Here is a 7,702-nt window from a genome sequence, read left to right on the forward strand (position 1 = left end):
TTCAGCTGATTCCTCGTGCTCTGTACAAACATAATCTTGAATACACAAAGAAAGTGAGTTCAACAGAATTGTACAAAGAGTCGAGCGGCTGATATTGAATATTTGATGCCTTGGGAATTTCAACATTTGACACCTCCAGGTCAAATCTGAAATCCCATAATGTTCATGTTCTCACTCACTCACTCACTCACTCACACGTTGTTATGAAACATTCCCCAACAGAAGTCGTTCTTATTACAGGGTGTCCGTTCTAACAAAGTCCGTAGTAACTATGTTTCTCTGTACATGATTATGCTACACATACAATGGGACTTTTCAATCAGGATAGTTGCATTGCATGTGAAATCGGACGGTGTTTTGATCTCCGGCCGCGTCATACCAAAATACGTTACATGATGGTACTTGTTGTTACCCTACCTGGCGCTCGGCCATGAGGAGATAAAAGAAGGACTGGCCGGCTCGGAGTCAGTACACTGTATCAAAGCGGGTTATTGATGTTAAACTGCGGCATGTAGGCTAGCTCTATAAAACCGGCATAAGTCCGGACTAGCACACACACACGCACGCACGCACGCACGCACGCACGCACACACACGTCGCTATAGAAGTGCAATAGCCTTGAACGCCACATTAAACCCAATTTCACCTCAACTCACCTCTTAGTTTGTTTGTTTGTGGTTTAATGCCGCACTCTGCAATATTCCAACTATATGACGGCGGTCTGTAAATAATCGAGTCTGGACCAGATCATGAGCATCGATCCACGCAATTGGGATACGATGACATCCATATGCCAAGTCAGCGAGCCTGACCACCCGATCTCGTTAGTCGCCTCTCACGGCAAGCATTAGTTGGTGAGTACAATTCTCATAAATAATGGAGTCTGGACCAACCAACCTAGTGATTGATGTAATGACCAATTATCGGAAGGGTGTGTTGGTGTGTGGGTGTGTAGATGACCTCTTTGTATGTTTCCGGAATAAAAGGATTCAGAAGTGTATACTGTCCTTTGCCCGGGAGTTTATACGATCAAATGGATAATACGACATGCATGTTCCCATTCCGGTAAATTGTCAGTCCAAACAATTTCATCTTCTCGAGGCAATGGAGTTAACTAACTGTAAAAGTCCAGTTTCCACCCTTGCCGAACCAGGCTGGAATTTCTGGGCTCGATCGTAGCGCCACCAGTGGCGGTTATGAGTTATGTCCCTTCCATGGCCCACCTATTGACCAATCACTTGCATTTGCCTCAAATAAAATGACGTCGCCCAGTGAATATGATCTGATCGATTATCAAGAACTATATTGTCTAACTAAACGCGTCTAACTTCGCGAAGTGCATGAGATCACCTGGATTAAAAACATGAAAAGATTCGGAAAATATCTGTTGACGCTAAATTATCGGTACACAGTTCATCAGACCGAAAACTACACGGTATTTTACGAACCAGATGTCGATGTCGTTACGCGATTTTGATTGTACTGCACAGCCTCGTTAGTCCAGACAGAATATAACAGTTTACTCTATAATTACAACCTGGTTCGGCAAGGGTGGTAACTGGGGTCAGTTATAGATAGTTAACTCCCTTGCCTCGGAACGATGAACAATGGGACGGTGTCGTCCAGGGTTTCGTGGTAATTTTCTGACGTCAAGTAACATTGTTTACACAATACACGCAATGAAGCAGTACCTGTGTTTTGATATTTGAAGTGGACAGCTGATTGTCAGGAGTTCTTTTTGTATGCGTAATTGCTGTTGGTTGCACAGAAACGAGGTATGGCACCGACACTCAGAGAAGGACTATGCGCCTCAAATTTATAAATGTAAAAGTATATGTATAATACATCTGCGAGATCTGACACTTTATTTCATTATAAATGGTGATCAATCATTCTGTGATATTTACACGCCATACAAATGCAAGTTACAAGATACCACGTCAGTAATAAAAACTGCCAATTCTATTATGGTAGCAAGCGTGTTGGTTGACGGATTTAAAATCTATTAATTGAAATCAGTATTCTGGCCCCTCGATGGTGGTACTGGAGTATCGCGCGAGTCAAAGAGTGTTCTTCAAAATGGAAGTTTGATGTTATTTGCCGCCATGCTGGCTGAGACGAGACGAGAGTTTAATGCAGCCCAACCTGCATACACTTGCCGTCCAAGTGTGTATAGTAAAACGATATTTTAAAATCGAATAAACCACGGCGACGTTAGTGAGTACACAGGCCATTACGTTCGGCGTTGTCATAATATACGGGGAAGTGAGTGAATAGTGGAGCACAGAGATGACCGCCCTGCTCCACCCCAGCTCTCTTCAGAAAGCTCGAAAATTTTGTTTCTTTGAGCGGAAATATTAAAATATGTTAAATAGTACTACCGTCTTACATATGACATATCCTGTCCAGAATGCTGCACCAAAGGTTGGAACATTGAACTAGACACCATCAAATATGTTTGGTACAAAACACTATCGTATCAAGATATCATCAAGCAATTGCAGAACTAACGCCACCTTAGGTAATGTCGAAACTACAAACAAACAGCTAATGCTTAGATTAACACTGCGAAATACACCATCAGATAATATCAGAAATAGACACCACGAGGTAACGTCGAAACAAAACACCATCAAGTAACGTACAAACAAAACATCATCAGGTAATGTCAGAAATAGACAGCATCAGGTAATGTCGAAACAAAACACCATCAGGTAATGTCAGAAATAGACAGCATCAGGTAATGTCGAAACAAAACACCATCAGGTAATGTCAGAAATAGACAGCATCAGGTAATGTCGAAACAAAACAACATCAGGTAATGTCAGAAATAGACAGCATGAGGTAATGTCGAAACAAAACAACATCAGGTAATGTCAGAAATAGACAGCATGAGGTAATGTCGAAACAAAACAACATCAGGTAATGTCAGAAATAGACAACATCATGTAATGTCGAAACAAACTAATGTCGAAACAAAACACCATCAGGTAATGTCGAAACAAAACACCATCAGGTATTGTCAGAAATAGACAGCATCAGGTAATGTCGAAACAAAACACCATCAGATAATGTCGAAACAAAACACCATAAGGTGACGTTCCAACTAGAAACCATCACGTAATGTCAGAAATAGACACCATCATATAATGCCGAAGCAAAACACCATCTTGTAATGTCAGAAACAGCCATAGTTAACGTCGAAAAAGACACCATCAGCTAACTAGAAAATATCAAATACAGATGGAACTAGATTCCAATACACGATGACGAAATTAGACACAATCAGATGATGACAGAACTAGACACCATCAGATGATGACAGCACTAGACATCAGCAGGTGATGACAAAACTAGACACCAACATATGATGATGAAACTAGACACCATCAGATGCTAACGGAAGTAGAAACCCTCAGGTGATGACGGAAATATACACTATCAGATGATGACGGGACGAGGCATCAGTAGATGACACAGAAATAGACACCATCTGATGATTACGAAACTAGACATCAGCAGATGATTGTGGATTCAGACACAATGAGATAATGACGAAACTAGACACCATCAGATGCTAACGGAAGTAGAAACCCTCAGGTGATGACGGAGACATACACTATCAGATGATGACGGGACGAAGCATCAGTAGATGACACAGAAATAGACACCATCAGATGCTAACAGAAGTAGAAACCCTCAGGTGATGACGGAAATAAACATTATCAGATGATGACGAAACTAGACACCATCAGGTAATTACGAATGTAGACACCAAGATGTGATGTCGTAACTAGACACCGTCGTGTGATGACAGAAGTAGACACTGTCAGATGGTGACGGAACTAGAGAGCAAATACTGATGACGGAGGTAGGGACCATCTGATGATGACACAACTAGGCACCATCACAGGGATGGTGACGGAACTAACGTAATGTCATACACACAATATGCTAACACAAGGGGAAATACTTTCAGTGTATACTACATACATGTTTCACTATAACAAGAATATACAGAACGAAGATCAGGGCTATTCCCCATCAGCAATATTCAGTTATGATTTTGGATGACATGCGTCCGTGCAGAAGATTAATATTACCGCAGGCCTTGGGCCGAGGCCTACCATCAAACCGATGTGCCAGGTCTCTGGTGAGTTCAATGGCGGTCGGTCACAGGGCGTTTAGTTTAGTAGGTTTGGGCTTAAACCCCGAGCTGTCAGCTGGTCAGTTTGGTGTGTCCGCTACAAAGGTCGATTTCATCTAATTTCCTCAGAATGAGAATATTTATTTTATTTTGTGATATCGCTAATGGATAATTAATATTTCATATTTTGATTGGTGAGTTAAGAGTTCCTGACATCCTGATATTGGAAAGCGTCACTCAACGTTGTTTTTGGGAGCGAAACGATCGGGTGAATCACAAATAAGGTGTGGAATGAGTAAGCCTCTGGCAAGCCTTTATCTTTGCTGATTGCCATGGGAACAACAGCAAGTTCACGGCGTCAAGCCTGGTTTGAGTGCACTTTAATACAATTCTTTTGAGTGACACGAAGATATTGTTACTGTTGTTAGAAGAATTTGATAAGTTAAGAACTCGTTGCTACGGCACATGCCGGAATATTACGCCTAGTGTTTAGGTTCCATTCCCAAGAGCCAATGCTCATTTTGTTATCAAATTCCCCGCAGCCCGAGCTGAGTAATACACACATTCTTATTGGTCAATGTCTCTAAAGGTGTTTTCTCCGACGTCCGCACTCCCACCGAAACAGGTTCGCGGACTCAAAGACTAGTCGCTGATTAGTTGTATGCCAATCAAACGTCCGGTTACAAAGAAAACTGGAGTACTGATGAAGCCTCGCAACATTCCTCTCTTTTGTTAAACAATATCAAAAATAGCGACAAAGATCCATTCTCCTTCATGAGATATTGTCAAACCCGCAACATCACCGTCTGCTAATTATTCTCTCCACCGGTAGTTATCTCCCGCAGGGATATTAATAAACGTCAGCAGGAGGCTATGACAATATCGAACTGGTATGACCTTCTCTAGGCCAGACGTCTCAAGGCAAATCCTATACCATGATGTCTTTTACTCAATCAGACTTGTATGGGCGACACTACACTGCTCTGGGGACGCGACCCGCTGATGAAATACTGAAATCTGTATCACAGATATTACCAACTACAAGATGATCAAGCACCGACAATAACTGACGCGACTTACGACTGGCCAAAGATACGTTTCTGTATTATGTTTGCCATTTACATGGCAACATGAGAAACAGGGGGTGGTAATCTTCACATAATGGGTGGTTTACAATAAATAATAAATTATTTCAGATTGAAAGATAAGAGACAATAAGAGCAGTGTCTGTCTGAACAGATGTATTATCTGTGATCATTAATCAGAACTACATGATCATGATCATGATAATCATCGTCATCATTTCAGAGTGAAGTTGAGGTAAGGTGAAATGGCGTTCAAGGTTATTGCACTTATACAGGGACGTGCATGCGATCGCGCGCGTGTGTGCGTATGTGTGTGCGTGCATGCGTGTGTGTGAGGCGAGGTGAAATGGGGTTTAACGTCGCGTCCAAGATTATTGCACTTATATAGCGACGTGCATGCACGTGTATGTATGTGTGTGGCTGCTTGTACCAGTCCGGACTGATGCCGATTTATAGTGCTAGCTAAATGAGATACCATGTCGCAGTTCAACATGAATACCCCACTCAGACACAGTATACTCCGAGCCGACCAGTCTTTGTTTTAGCCCCTTAATGCCGAGCGTCAGACAGGGTAACAACAAGTACCATCTTTTAACGTCTTTTGGTATGACGCGGTGGATCGAACCCCGGACCTTCCGCTCTCCGGGCGGACGCTCTACCATTAGACCACGTAGGCGGTCTTGCGTGTGTGTGGTTAACATGAATACCCGACTCAGACATCATATTTTGACTCCGAGCCATCAAGTTCTCATTTTATCTCATAAACACAGAGCGCCAGGCAGAGTAACAACAAGAACCATCATTTTACGTCTTTTGCCATGACGCGGCAAGGATTCGAACCATCGATCTTCCGCTCTGGCCAGTCGCTCTGTCCACTTAACCTCGGAGGCGGTCTTCATAGTGTAAATTACGGATAAAACGTATTTAGGCTAATGATATGTGTTTTGTTTGATGATTTACGATTGGCAATACATACAGTGAAACCTCCTTACCTCGAGAGGCGGTCGGGTAGCCTAGTGGTTAAAGCGTTCGCTCGTCACGCCAAAGTCCCGGGTTCGACTCCCGACATGGGTACAATGTGTGAAGTCCATTTCTGGTGTCCCCCGCCGTGATATTGCTGGAATATTGCTAAAAGCGGCGTAAAACCATTCTCACTCACTCCTTACTGATATCGCGATGCATCTTCTATGAAGGTGTGCATTGTGGCTCTGGCAGAATGTTGATCCCTCACAACAGACTTGATAGATATTGTGACAGTCTGTGATGGGAGTTCCACCATGGGCGACTAAGTCGTAATGTGAAAATCTCGACTTAAAATGCTATCGCTCTGCTGGCATTATAAGAATTTGTCTGAGACCATTTCGTTACTGTGGTCCTTACTGCCAGTGCCATTCGTCAGCACTCGCCCCTTTCCGTAACCTGCAAGAAGACTCGTCCACCTATCGATGAATGTTATGTGCGAAAATACGACAAACCAATCAGAGTGCGCGTATGATTTCAAGTATTTCGTCAAAGAATCCCTCAGAAATAATTTTTGATTTTACATATGTCTTGCATCTAAAAATATACCCAAGACACAGTTAAATGTGTTCAATCATACTGAGTGTATAATTCCGCACGTCCCGATGTGCTGTAAAAGGCATCTGAAATATATATAATATATGGGGAAATATATGTCAACCATTACGCAACGAGTTGACAATTGTTTTAGTTATGCCCGTTTGCGCTAAGACGGAACCCGGTCGCAAAAATGGCCACGAGAGGGGCACGAGTCGCTATTCGGCTTGTCCCGGAATAACACGAGTTGGTCATGAATGTGCCAGTGCAGCAGCTGATGCAATAGGTGCGGTTTGGTAGCCTCGTGGCTAAATCATTGGCTCGTCATGCCGAAGACCTGGCTTCAACTCCCTAAATCGGTACATTTTCTGCGGAAAAGATACGATACAACTCGCTGCAATGTTTGTGTCGTTGGGACAGTCCCAGTACTTGTAAGGGCCGACGAAAAGGAGGTATGGTTGATTGAGTTACCTTGACGACGTGTACAGTTGTTCATTACATCAACCACGGATTACCGAAAACAAATTCGAATCTTTCAGGCCACCGCGATGTAACTGGACACTCCAGACTTCGGCGTGAAACAACATTCATTCAGTGGTATATTACGTGTGAATAACACATCGGACAGAACGAAGGGGACTGGGGGATAGCCTTGTGGTTGAAGCCTTGGTTCCTTACTGTGTTACAGCCCGTGAAGATTCGGGTTAGCATTGATCTTTTGCAATCCATGCTTGTCGTAAGAGGCGACTAAAGGAAGTTGTCACCCCAAGCTGGCTCCAACAGAAGATATCGCTTGGGTGAGATCAAGCGATATCTAAATTATATATTATATATCTACATTATATATATCATATGACGTCACAATCAAATGACACCTCTAATGGCTCTGCTGCTGAAGCTGTTAGCAGAACTT

Source organism: Haliotis cracherodii, unplaced genomic scaffold (genome assembly GCF_022045235.1).
Source record: "Haliotis cracherodii isolate W230 unplaced genomic scaffold, xgHalCrac1.p SCAF_1, whole genome shotgun sequence".
NCBI classification, from domain to species: domain Eukaryota; kingdom Metazoa; phylum Mollusca; class Gastropoda; order Lepetellida; family Haliotidae; genus Haliotis; species Haliotis cracherodii.